The following is a 13,927-nucleotide window of genomic DNA, read 5'->3' as shown; positions in this document are numbered from 1 at the left end:
CAATAACAATGGGATTAGCACAAGTGAAGCCAGATAGGGTGGATGGATCCACTGAAGCTTCCTTTGCAGCAACCCATGTGGTTTTGGGGTACTGCTCAGGTTTCTAGTAAGAGCCATCAGCATTCATTTTCCTTTCGAACCCAACACCCTCTTTCCTAGGGTTTCGGTTCAGGATCTGCCTTTTGAGGACATCACATAGTGTCTGATGTCCTTTGAGACTTTTGTACATCCCTGTTTCAAGCAATGTCTTCAACCTAGCATTTTCATCAGCAATAGCAGTGGCATCCTCAGCAGAGGGGTTAGTTACCACATCAACAGTTGAAGGTATTGCAACAGTAGCAGCAGTAGAACATCCAGCAACAGAAGTAGCGTTGTCACGCTTAATGCATTTAAGACATGGTGGTTCAAATCCTTCCTGAGCGGAACTGATCTGTTTGGATATGTTCATGAGCCGCTCTCAATTTCTCAAGATCTTGCTTCCTTTGAAGATAATCATAGGAAAGCTTTTCATGAGTTGTTGAGAGCGTTTCATGACGACTTTCAAGTTCCTCATACTTAACGTGAAGATTTTTATGTCTTCAATTAAGGATTGAGATCGAGTCATTTCAGCGTCTAACAGGTCATCGCTTTTGCCTAACAGTTTTTGAATATGTTCCATAGCTTTCTGTTGTTCAGTTGCAATTTTAGCAAGTGTTTTGTAGCTGGGTTTGGAACCACAATCAGAGTCATCTTCACTGGATGTTTGATAGTGAGTAGTGCATGAGTTTACCTTGGCACCGCGTGCCATGAAGCAGTAGGTGGGAGTGGAGTCGTCCTGATCATTAGCATCAGCGTCGGTGATGGAGTCATTATCTTCAATGTTGAAGATGGACTTGGCAACGTAGGCTGTAGCCAGACTTGCAATGCCAGAATCGGACTCCTCCTCAGACTCCACCTCCGCCTCCTCAGAAGCAGACTCCTCCTCTGAATCCATTTCCTTGCCAACAAACGCACGAGCCTTGCCAGATGAGCTCTTCTTGTGTGATGAAGACTTTGATGAAGACTTGGAAGAAGACTTTGAGTATTTATTCTTCTTCTTGTCGTCAGAATCATATTCCTTGCTCTTCTTCTTCTTCTTCTTCTTCTTCTTCTTCTTCTTCTTCTTGTTCTCATTGTCCCACTGCGGACACTCAAAGATGTAGTGGCCAGGTTTCATGCACTTAGCATGTTCTCTTCTTGTAGTCATGAGCAGAAGCTTCATCATTCCTTGAGCTAGATCGTGAGGACTTTCTGAAGCCTTTCTTCTTGGTGAATTTCTGGAACTTCTTCACAAGCATAGCAAGCTCCTTTCCAATGTCTTCAGGATCATGAGAACTGCAATCAGATTCTTCTTCAGATGAGGAAATAGCTTTTGCCTTCAAAGAACGAGTTCGCCCATAGTTGGGACCGTAGATGTCTCTTTTCTCAGAAAGCTGAAACTCATGTGTGTTGAGCCTTTCCAGTATGTCAGACGGATCGAGTGTCTTGAAGTCAGGGCGTTCTTGAATCATCAGGGCTAGGGTGTCAAACAAGCTGTCAAGTGATCTCAGGAGTGTCTTGACGACTTCATGCTTGGTGATCTCAGTAGCGCCGAGGGCTTGAAGCTCATTTGTGATGTCAGTGAGTCGATCAAACGTGAGCTGAACATTCTCATTGTCGTTTCTCTTGAAGCGGTTGAAGATGTTGCCAAGGACACTGATTCTTTGATCTCTCTGGGTTGATACGCCTTCATTGACCTTGGAAAGCCAGTCCCAGACTAGCTTAGATGTTTCCAGAGCACTCACACGGCCATACTGCCCTTTGGTCAGATGACCACAGATGATGTTCTTGGCAGTGGAGTCCAGTTGAACGAACTTATTGACATCAGTAGCGGTGACACTTTCACCAGCCTTGGGGACGGAACTCTTAACGACATACCAGAGGTCGACATCAATGGCTTCAAGATGCATGCGCGTCTTATTCTTCCAGTAGGGATATTCAGTTCCATCGAACACTGGGCACGCAGCGGAGACTTTGATTATCCCTGCAGTCGACATAGCTAAAACTCCAGGTGGTTAAACCGAATCACACAGAACAAGGGAGTACCTTGCTCTGATACCAATTGAAAGTGCTAGTGATCGACTAGAGGGGGGGGTGAATAGGCGATTTTTATGGAAGTCTTCAAAACATGGAAGTTTCAAAGACAAACGATAGAAAAAAACCTATTACCATGCAGCGGAAGGTAGACTACACTAAGCAAGCCATAGTCAAGTATTCAATGAGATGAAAGCACAAAGACTAATCACAGCTAGGCAGTATAGATCAGGATGGAAGATAGTACGAAGCCAAATAGAACAAGCAGTCACACAGTGAAGACAAATAGATAATGCAAACAGGCAATGACTTCACAAGGACCAATCTGCAAATAAAGAGATGGTAAGAATGGAACCAGTGACTCGTTGAAGACAATGATTTGTTGGACCAGTTCCATTTGCTGTGACAACTGTACGTATGGTTAGGGAGGCTGAGATTCAACTCTGAAGACCGCGTCTTCACCATATTCCCCTTGATCTAAGGACACCCAGTCCGCGCCCAATCACTCTGGTAAGTCTTTGAGGTAGACTTCCAAACCTTCACAGACTTCATTCACTGGCGATCCACAATGACTCTTGGATGCTCAGAACGCGACGCCTAACCGGCTGGAGGATTCACAGTCCTCAAGTGTAATAAGTCTTCAGATCACACAAATAGGAAGACTTCAGTGATGCCTAAGACTCTTTGGCTCTAGGTGTTTAGGGCTTTGTCCTCGCAAGGAATTCTCTCTCAAAGGCGTCGAGGTGGGTTGCTCTCAAATGACAAAAGCCGTACACTAACTCTGAGCATCCAACCATTTATGGTTGTAGGGGGTGGGCTATTTATAGCCACTAGGCAACCTGACCTAATTTGTCCGAAATGACCCTGGGTCACTAAGGAACTGACACGTGTTCCAACAGTTAGATTTCAAACACACACGACAACTTTACTTGGGCTACAAGCAAAGCTGACTTATCCAGCTCTGGATAAGATTTGCTCTCATTGTCTTCGCTCGAAGACATAGGATTTTGGTTAAGCATCACTTCAGTCATTCCGACTGGTTCACTGGGACCCCACTTAACAGTACAGTGGTTCCTATGACTCAACAAAGAAGAAAAAGAACGACGAAACAACTAAGTCTTCGCGCTCCATAGTCTTTACGCGATGTCTTCTCTTGTCATAGTCTTCAATGTGAATGTCTTCACATACCACCTTTGACTTCAATGTCTTCGTACATTTTTAGGGGTCATCTCTGGTAGGAAAACCGAATCAATGAGGGACTTCTACCTGTGTTATCCTACAATTCTCACAAACACATTAGTCCCTCAACCAGGTTTGTCGTCAATACTCCAAAACCAACTAGGGGTGGCACTAGATGCACTTACAGAGGGAAATACTTACGCTACTTTACTGCATCACCCTTTCCTCTTCAAAGGAAAACCAACACAGTGCTCAAGAGGTAGCAAGAAGGATTTCTGGCTGTAACGCCCCGAGACCGATGTGCCAGGTGTTCCCCAGTTATTCGTTGTTGTTGCCTTGTCATTCGCTTGCGTGTTGCATCTTGCCATGTCATCATATGCATTGCATCATCATGTTTTCAAAATTTGCATCCGTCCCGGCCCCCTCGTTCTCTCCGTTGTCCGTTCTGAGCCCAGACACACTTGCACGCGCCCGCGGCATGTCCGAAATAGTATTTATAAGTGGCCGGAAAATGTTCTCGGAATGGGATGAGAGTTGGCGTGCGGTCTTATTATAGTGTAGGTAGACCGCGTGCCAAGTTTCATCGCGTTCGGACTTCGTTTGATAGCCTAACTGTTAAACTATAGCGGCATTATAGCCGGTATCTACGTCGGACGTTTTTGGTCTCCGGAAACAGATGCCGGGCCCTCTCTCTCTCTTCTTCCCCTCGCAGTCTCGCCACAGCCCACCTAGTCCATCCTCCTTCCCCTCTTCGCTTCCGGAGTTGTCCGATGCGACCGCACGGTCCGAAACCCTCTCTGCACGTGAGCGTCCGAAAGTTGTCCCGGACCCGACCCGAGGTGTCGCCATCGTTGTGTCCGGATCATCCCCAAACATCTACAAAACATCACCGTTTTCTCATTTGGACTTCCAAGCTATTTTATTCGCGATCGTCCGATTGCGATCGGAGGGTCCTTTTAGCCCCTTACCAAAATCCTTGCTATATAAACAGCCTAACCCTAGTTTCTTGGGGAGATGTCCCATCCATCCTTCCCATCCGCCGCCACCCGACCCACTCCCCTCTTTCCATATATATATAGTCCAACCTCATGCCTATTTTGGACTAAACCTAGCACTAGCCCTCCATTCCCGTGCAGCCGCCGCCGCCCCTTGTTTTCCACGCCTGGCCAGCCCACAGCCGCCACCTCGCACCACCAAATCCCCAATCAGAAAATCCCCTCGTTCCCCACCTACCACAGCCAGATGCCCGATCCAAAAATCCAGCCAGATCGATCCATCCGCATCTCCTCTCCTCCTCCTGTGCCTCGATCCAGGGTGGATCGAGAGCAGCGCCGCCCGGCCCCGACCACCGTGCCGCCAGCTCGCCGTCAGCAGCTCCAAGCTCCTCCAGGCCGGCCCCTTCACGCCCTGCCTTCTCTTCTTTATCCCCCTGCTTCTCTCCCTCTCTAATATCTCCCTCTCTCTCACTCTTTTGCTCCCAGGGAACCGAACGAAGCTCCATCGTGGAACGCCCTCTTCATCGCCGGAGATCCTCGAGCTGACCGGAGCCGTGGGCGAGCTCCTCCACCGTTTCCCCCTGCCTTTTCCCTCCCATCGCTGTTGATTTCCCCCGTCCTGTCGTCATTTTGTTGCACAGGAGAGCAGCCATGGCCGTGGGCAACGAGCTCCTCCGCTCGCGTCCGTGACGTCGTCAGCCCGTGGGCCCCACCTCCTGCCGCGTCCGCCGTCTGCCTCCTTCCCCGCGCCGAGACCCGCTGCCGTCGCACTCTGCTTCCCCTGCATCGAGCATGGCTCGATCCGGTCAGGCGCGTTGACCGCGCCGGCAGCGCGTCGCTTCCGCGTGGCCTCGGGAGCGCCAAGTCCCGCAGCAGCCCGCAAGGCCCAGCCGGCCTGCCCCAGTGCCCTCTCCACGGTTCTGGGCTTGGCCCATGGTGAGAGACCCCCAAGCCGCACCCAGTGCTCCTGTCGGGCCAGCCAGATTCGGCCCACATCATGTTTTTTTTCCAGCGTCTACGAATTTATCTTTTATCCAGCGAATTACAGAATGGCAGAAAACCCCCCAAGCAACATGCATATAATAACTCACAATTCGTGCATCGGTTTAAAATGATTTATATATGAAACTTGCTTAAAATTGTGTCTAGTTTCATAATATGCAATTTTCATCCATGGTTAAAATGATTAAATTGCTGTTTGTGAAAATTTGCTCCTATGCCATGCTAAAATGATTTAATTCATAACTAATTAACCGTAGCTCCAAATTTAATAAACTTTATATGTAAATGGGGTAGAATTTTGCCTAGTTTAACATGGTGACCTTTATTTGCATGTTAAACAACTCTAAAATTGTGTTTAGGGCAGAACAGTACCAAATCTAAAATATGCTATGGGGGTTTACCGGAATTGTTGTTCGTTGATTCCGGCCTCATTTAAACTTGACTAGATAGGTAGTTTTACTTTGCTTCACCCTCTTGCCATGTTTAACAACATTTAATATTGTTGGGTACATAAACGAGATCGAACTAAATAATTGATGTGGTGCTCCGTCAATATGCAACTCGTTGCATATTGAGCTCCACTTAATTTGTAGGATTGTTTGTGCATTTTCCCATGCCATGTATCATTAAACCGGACATGCACCATACTTGATTGTGCATCATGCCATGATTATGTGTTGGTTGTTTACCATGATTGTGTGCTTCTTTCCGGTGTTTGCTTCTTCGGGTTGGATCCGGTAACGTCGTGCTTGTGAGGAACCGTTCGTCTACGTCCGTTTGTCTTCTTCATGGACTCGTTCTTCTTCCTTGCGGGATTTCAGGCAAGATGATCATACCCTCGAAATCACTTCTATCTTTGCTTGCTTAGTTGCTCGCTCTTTTGCTATGCCTATGCTGCGATGCCTACCACTTGCTTATCATGCCTCCCATATTGTTGAACCAAGCCTCTAACCCACCTTGTCCTAGCAAACCGTTGTTTGGCTATGTTACCGCTTTGCTCAGCCCCTCTTATAGCATTGTTAGTTGCAGGTGAAGATTGAAGTTTGTTCCTTGTTGGGACATGGAGATGTTGTTCCTTGTTGGAACATGGTTTTACTTGTTGGGATATCACAATATATCTTATTTAATTAATGCATCTATATACTTGGTAAAGGGTGGAAGGCTCGGCCTTATGCCTAGTGTTTTGTTCCACTCTTGCCGCCTTAGTTTCCGTCATATCGGTGTTATGTTCCCGGATTTTGCGTTCCTTACGCGGTTGGGCTATTATGGGAACCCCTTGACAGTTCGCCTTAAGTAAAGCTCTTCCAGCAATGCCCAACATTGGTTTTACCATTCGCCACCTAGCCTCTTTTTTTTCCTTGGGTTTCGCGGACTCAAGGGTCATCATTATTTTAACCCCCCTGGGCCAGTGCTCCTCTGAGTGTTGGTCCAACTGTCAGCTACCGGTGACCACCAGGGGCAACTCTGGGCTGGCCTACCCGTACCTAGGACAATCTGAGTGTGCCCTGAGAAAGAGATATGTGCAGCTCCTATCGGGATTTGTCGGCACATTCGGGCGGTGTTGCTGGTTTAGTTTTACCCTGTCGAAATGTCTTGTTGTACCGGGATACCGAGTCTGATCGGAATGTCTCGGGTGGAGGTCTATTCCTTCGTTGACCGTGAGAGCTTGTCATGGTCTAAGTTGGGACACCCTGCAGGGATTTGAACTTCCGAAAGCCGTGCCCGCGGTTATGGACAGATGGGAGTTTGTTAACATCACGTTGTAGAAAACCTGAAGTTGACCTTAATTTAAAATACATCAACCGCGTGTGTAACCGTGATGATCTCTTTCCGGCGGAGTCCGGGAAGTGAACACGGTGTTGGAGTTATGCTTGACGTAGGTTGTTTAGGATCACTTCTTGATCATACTTTTATCGACCGTGCTTTGCCTTCTCTTCTCGCTCTCATTTGCGTATGTTAGCCACCATATATGCTAGTCGCTTGCTGCAGCTCCACCTCATACCTTTACCTTTCCCATAAGCTTAAATAGTCTTGATCGCGAGGGTGCGAGATTTCTGAGTCCTCGTGGCTCACAGATACTTCCAAAACCAGTTTGCAGGTGCCGATGTTACAGAGCAGGTGACGCAACCAAGCTCAAGGAGGAGCTCGATGAAGATCTTGTCCTTTTGTGTTGTTTCGTTCTAGTTGATCAGTAGTGGAGCCCAGTTGGGGTCGATCGGGGACCTTTTGTCGCATTTGGGGTTCTTCTTTTATTTTGGCTCCGTAGTCGGGCCTTGATTGTATCTGATTGATGTAATGCTTTATTCATGTAATTGGGTGAAGTGGCGATTGTAAGCCAACTATGTATCTCTTTCCCTTATTATATTACATGGGTTGTATGAAGATTACCTCACTTGCGACATATGCCTTTAATGCGATTATGCCTCTAAGTCGTGCCTCGACACGTGGGAGATATAGTCGCATCGAGGGCGTTATAAGTTGGTAGTCAAAGCCTTCCCCGACCTTAGGAGCCCCATTGCTTGATCGTTATTAGCGGCCGAGTTGTGTCTAGAAAAATGTTTTGAGTCATTTAGGAATTATATATCGGAGAGTTTAGGAATTCTTTTTTACTTCCCAGTCTCCTCATCGCTCTGGTAAGGCATCCTGACGTAGAGTTTTCACTCTTCTCTTCTCAAATTTCACTAAATTTTTTTTTAGGATCACGCGGGTATCTTGGAATCATTCCGATGGTTTTATGATGAGAACATTGTCTTGGTGCCTCCTGTCAGGGGTTTAGTGGAAGTGTCCCGGGGAGTTGAGCTCTGAGGTGTTGTCGTCATAATTTTATCGTTGCAGTTCTGGAATACCTGAGTTTAGTACGCCGACATCGAAAATCTCTTTTATGCAGTTCGTTGGTGAGATAACCTCGACGCCACCCAGTAATGGGGCGGGAGTTCGGGAGTATTTCCATAACTTGTATAACGGATGCTTTTCGAAGGTTGAGGTAGATGATTTCCGTAGGTTTCTTGGTTATGTGTTGAAGGATGGATACAGCTGGATGTAGGATTTGCTAGTTTTGGGTGAGATATTATGCTTCCCCTGTATCCCCAACACCTGATTGCATAACCGGAAAGGTTCGGGAGTTTCATAAGTGGGAATTCAAGTAGCTCTTAGGATATCTTTCCAACAGATGTATGATATGAAATTGGGGTTCGACGTCTAGTGGTCCGCCTATTCACGGTCGGTTTTACAGTGGTCTCGTTGTGTCTTAAAGAGTCCTTGGCTATGCCGACTCGGGGACGCTTTGTATTTCATGTGCACTGCCTTGTACATGATGGTGCTGTACGATCGAGCCCGTGTAGGCCCCACCACGAAAACTTCGGACGAAATCTCTATCATATGTTTGTTCTGGCTTATTTTGCAAGCCAATCCTTTGTTTTGTTTTGAGTTGGGGTATTCGAGTTGCTTCAAAGTCAAATGTTGATCCCATACCTTTCCTAAGCGGTGTTCTCATACTTCGATGTGAATACTAATCTTTCTCGATCATCGAGTTTGTCATTTCAATTTCTTTTCACCGGCGTGTTTCTCTTCAAGTGGATCCGATCATTTCAACAGCCGCAAGATCAAGTGTCAGTTCTTCTCAATGGTGTTTGTTTCATCCGTCTCCAAGTTGCCTTTGTTTTTCCCGCCCACCCACCCTTTTTCTTCAAGGACCCAGATTTCTTAATCACTATCCATTTTATTGATGGAAGTCTCTCCATTCTTTTTCCTTCATGTTTTTACCCGGTGTTCCTCATGAAGATGTTCTACTAGTTCGTCATTCTTCATTCTTTTCTTCTCCGGTGGATTCAATTCAAGTTTCGGTGTTGATCATATCTTTTTCCTCATTTCAAATACCCTATCATGCCGGTGCTCCTCATATTCTTTCACTTCTCGCTATTCATTTGTTCCGGTGCCTTGAAGATATCTTAGTAGGCTCGCCTTGTCATCCAAGATCCGTTCAACCTATTTCGAGGATGTTCCCTCATGCAAGTCATTTAATTCAACCGGTGCAATCTCCCTTCCAAATGATTCTATGGTGTTTCTTTTGAGTGGGCCCTAACCCACAGGTATTTTCCTAGGATCTTACCTGACTCTTCCAGTCTTCCCGGAGCTATCCTCAAATTTCTTTTGAAGTTTGACGTAAGAATGATTCATCATCAGTCATATGTTTTCTCCAAATTCTTGCAAATTCTTTTCATCGTTGGCTCAACCTCTCCTCTTTTAATCATTCCGGAGTGTCTCAACAATTTGGTGCTGGTTCTCGTCGTCATTCTCGGATTATGAAGACCGAAGAAGAGTTTCCCCTTGAATTTTGTTTCGATCTATCAAACATTCGTGATTCTAGCTTGTTCCCATCCTCTCATAATTATTTTCGATTGTGGGAATTCTTTTCACCCATCCGGAGCTATTCAAGAGTCTTCTCAGTCTGATTATCCGGAGCCCATCATCTAAGATTTATTCATTCTCAGCTTTCAACTCTCTTTCTCTAAATCTTACCAGCACATCATTCAAGTATTCTCTTATCAGCTCGTGATCTCTTCGTTCTCATGTATCTAAATCCCCTCTAGCTTCTTTGTTCATTTTTCAATTCTTCCCGGTGTTTCGTTATCTTTTATTCGTTCATTTGCAATTCTTACGGTGGTTCGTTCAATATTTCTTCTTCTTTCTTATCATATCAATTTATTCTTTGTTTCAAACCTTCCATTCGTTCAATACCTTCCCAAGTCTGATGTTATATCTCTCTTAATCTTTTCTACGAGAATAAGTAATATGCCAAACCCGTTGATTGTCATCAATTTAATTGGTGAAGGTTAAGCATAATGTAATTCTTATTCTTGTTTCATCCAAATGATTATTTCCCTATTCCGGAGGTTCATCAAGATCTCAATTGTTCATATTATCTTTTCTTCCCGGAGTTCCAAGCTCTAATTATCACGGATATCCATCTAAATCATTGCAAGGGTTCACCTTGTGTTTTCATTTTCTCTTTCTTTTTATTCTTTTGTTACCGGAGTTTCTTCTTGGAGGTTCCACATGATGGATTCATCAAGGAGTTAATTCCTTTTCGAAGTTTTCATCGACATTCTTTTCTAAGGAGTTCAAGCTTTCTTCATCTTGATATCCGGAGTGCAATTCTTTCTACCGTGTTATTTGAGGTGGTGCTATGTCATTCTTGACAATTTGAATTCATGTTTCTTCGTTCACATGTTGTCATGAATGAGATATTTCAAATCCATCAATCTCGTCATTGGAGTTATCTTGGGTTATATTTCACCTAAAGCCTTCCCTAAGGATTGTTGCTATCTATAGTGTTTAGAAATGACCCAAATTATTCATTTATCCTCCCGGTGAAATAAGTTTCTCGTCTCCTTGTTCATATCAATCCAATTCTTCTTCCCGTGAGTGGAAGGTTGTCATCTCATAATTTGAGATGTATTTCATAAGACCATATCAAGATTATTCCTTTTCGTTGTTGGTTTTCAACAACTCCATTCTAGCATTTGTTGTATCTGTGCTCTCTCAAGATCTTGTTTCCCTTTGTTCTGGAGTCATTGTGATGTTGCTCTTTTCAACCCATCATCTCGTTTGTCAAAGATCATGTTCTTTTCGTGCTTATCCATTTAACCGGAGTGTCGTGCCCTCTTTTCAAGTTCTATCTCCTTATCAAGTTCTTATTCAATTATTTTCATTTCAACCGGAGTGCTGCCCGAATTTTGGTCTTACTTGATCCCCTTCTTTAACCGGAGTGTTTTCAATAAATATCTTGCCCTTCAACCTCAAGGGTTTTCGCAATGCTCTTTGTCCCTCTTTTCTAACGGAGTGTTTTTGACCTATTTCACCTTCGTTGTATTCTTTTCTCGAATTTGTTCAACCTCGCAAGGTTCTTTGTTTCACTCGTTTGTCAAAGAAGCAACTTAGTTTTACCGCTTCTCTTTCTCTTTCGTTTTCCCTCCGGTGCCATTCTAGATCTCGGGACGAGATCCTATCGTAGTGGTGGAGTGTTGTAACACCCCGAGACCGATGTGCCAGGTGTTCCCCAGTTATTTGTTGTTGTTGCCTTGTCATTCGCTTGCGTGTTGCATCTTGCCATGTCATCATATGCATTGCATCATCATGTTTTCAAAATTTGCATTCGTCCCGGCCCCCTCGTTCTCTCCGTTGTCCGTTCTGAGCCCAGACACACTTGCACGCGCCCGCGGCATGTCCGAAATAGTATTTTATAAGTGGCCGGAAAATGTTCTCGGAATGGGATGAGAGTTGGCGTGCGGTCTTATTATAGTGTAGGTAGACCGCCTGCCAAGTTTCATCGCGTTCGGACTTTGTTTGATAGCCTAACCGTTAAACTATAGCAGCATTATAGCCGGTATCTACGTCGGACGTTTTCGGTCTCCGGAAACAGATGCCGGGCCCTCTCTCTCTCTTCTTCCCCTCGCAGTCTCGCCACAGCCCACCTAGTCCATCCTCCTTCCCCTCTTCGCTTCCGGAGTTGTCCGATGCGACCGCACGGTCCGAAACCCTCTCTGCACAGTGCATCGAACCCCTCACGTGAGCGTCCGAAAGTTGTCCCGGACCCGACCCGAGGTGTCGCCATCGTTGTGTCCGGATCATCCCCAAACATCTACAAAACGTCACCGTTTTCTCATTTGGACTTCCTAGCTGTTTTATTCGCGATCGTCCGATTCCAATCGGAGGGTCCTTTTAGCCCCTTACCAAAATCCTTGCTATATAAACAGCCTAACCCTAGTTTCTAGGGGAGATGTCCCATCCATCCTTCCCATCCGCCGCCACCCGACCCACTCCCCTCTTTCCATATATATATAGTCCAACCTCATGCCTATTTTGGACTAAACCTAGCACTAGCCCTCCATTCCCGTGCAGCCGCCGCCGCCCCTTGTTTTCCACGCCTGGCCAGCCCACAGCCGCCACCTCGCACCACCAAATCCCCAATCAGAAAATCGCCTCGTTCCCCACCTACCACAGCCAGATGCCCGATCCAAAAATCCAGCCAGATCGATCCATCCGCGTCTCCTCTCCTCCTCCTGTGCCTCGATCCAGGGTGGATCGAGAGCAGCGCCGCCCGGCCCCGACCACCGTGCCGCCAGCTCGCCGTCAGCAGCTCCAAGCTCCTCCAGGCCGGCCCCTTCACGCCCTGCCTTCTCTTCTTTATCCCCCTGCTTCTCTCCCTCTCTAATATCTCCCTCTCTCTCACTCTTTTGCTCCCAGGGAACCGAACGAAGCTCCATCGTGGAACGCCCTCTTCATCGCCGGAGATCCTCAAGCTGACCGGAGCCGTGGGCGAGCTCCTCCACCGTTTCCCCCTGCCTTTTCCCTCCCATCGCTGTTGATTTCCCCCGTCCTGTCGTCGTTTTGTTGCACAGGAGAGCAGCCATGGCCGTGGGCAACGAGCTCCTCCGCTCGCGTCCGTGACGTCGTCAGCCCGTGGGCCCCACCTCCTGCCGCGTCCGCCGTCTGCCTCCTTCCCCGCATCGAGACCCGCTGCCGTCGCACTCTGCTTCCCCTGCATCGAGCATGGCTCGATCCGGTCAGGCGCGTTGACCGCGCCGGCAGCGCGTCGCTTCCACGTGGCCTCGGGAGCGCCAAGTCCCGCAGCAGCCCGCAAGGCCCAGCCGGCCTGCCCCAGTGCCCTCTCCACGGTTCTGGGCTTGGCCCATGGTGAGAGACCCCCAAGCCGCACCCAGTGCTCCTGTCGGGCCAGCCAGATTCGGCCCACATCATGTTTTTTTTTCCAGCGTCTACGAATTTATCTTTTATCCAGCGAATTACAGAATGGCAGAAAACCCCCCAAGCAACATGCATATAATAACTCACAATTCGTGCATCGGTTTAAAATGATTTATATATGAAACTTGCTTAAAATTGTGTCTAGTTTCATAATATGCAATTTTCATCCATGGTTAAAATGATTAAATTGCTGTTTGTGAAAATTTGCTCCTATGCCATGCTAAAATGATTTAATTCATAACTAATTAACCGTAGCTCCAAATTTAATAAACTTTATATGTAAATGGGGTAGAATTTTGCCTAGTTTAACATGGTGACCTTTATTTGCATGTTAAACAACTCTAAAATTGTGTTTAGGGCAGAACAGTACCAAATCTAAAATATGCTATGGGGGTTTACCAGAATTGTTGTTCGTTGATTCCGGCCTCATTTAAACTTGACTAGATAGGTAGTTTTACTTTGCTTCACCCTCTTGCCATGTTTAACAACATTTAATATTGTTGGGTACATAAACGAGATCGAACTAAATAATTGATGTGGTGCTCCGTCAATATGCAACTCGTTGCATATTGAGCTCCACTTAATTTGTAGGATTGTTTGTGCATTTTCCCATGCCATGTATCATTAAACCGGACATGCACCATACTTGATTGTGCATCATGCCATGATTATGTGTTGGTTGTTTACCATGATTGTGTGCTTCTTTCCGGTGTTTGCTTCTTCGGGTTGGATCCGGTAACGTCGTGCTTGTGAGGAACCGTTCGTCTACGTTCGTTTGTCTTCTTCATGGACTCGTTCTTCTTCCTTGCGGGATTTCAGGCAAGATGATCATACCCTCGAAATCACTTCTATCTTTGCTTGCTTAGTTGCTCGCTCTTTTGCTATGCCTATGCTGC

Source organism: Triticum urartu, chromosome 7A (genome assembly GCF_056163025.1).
Source record: "Triticum urartu cultivar PI428250 chromosome 7A, HENAU_Tu73, whole genome shotgun sequence".
Classification (NCBI taxonomy): Eukaryota; Viridiplantae; Streptophyta; class Magnoliopsida; order Poales; family Poaceae; genus Triticum; species Triticum urartu.
Note: the sequence above shows the minus strand (reverse complement) of the source record.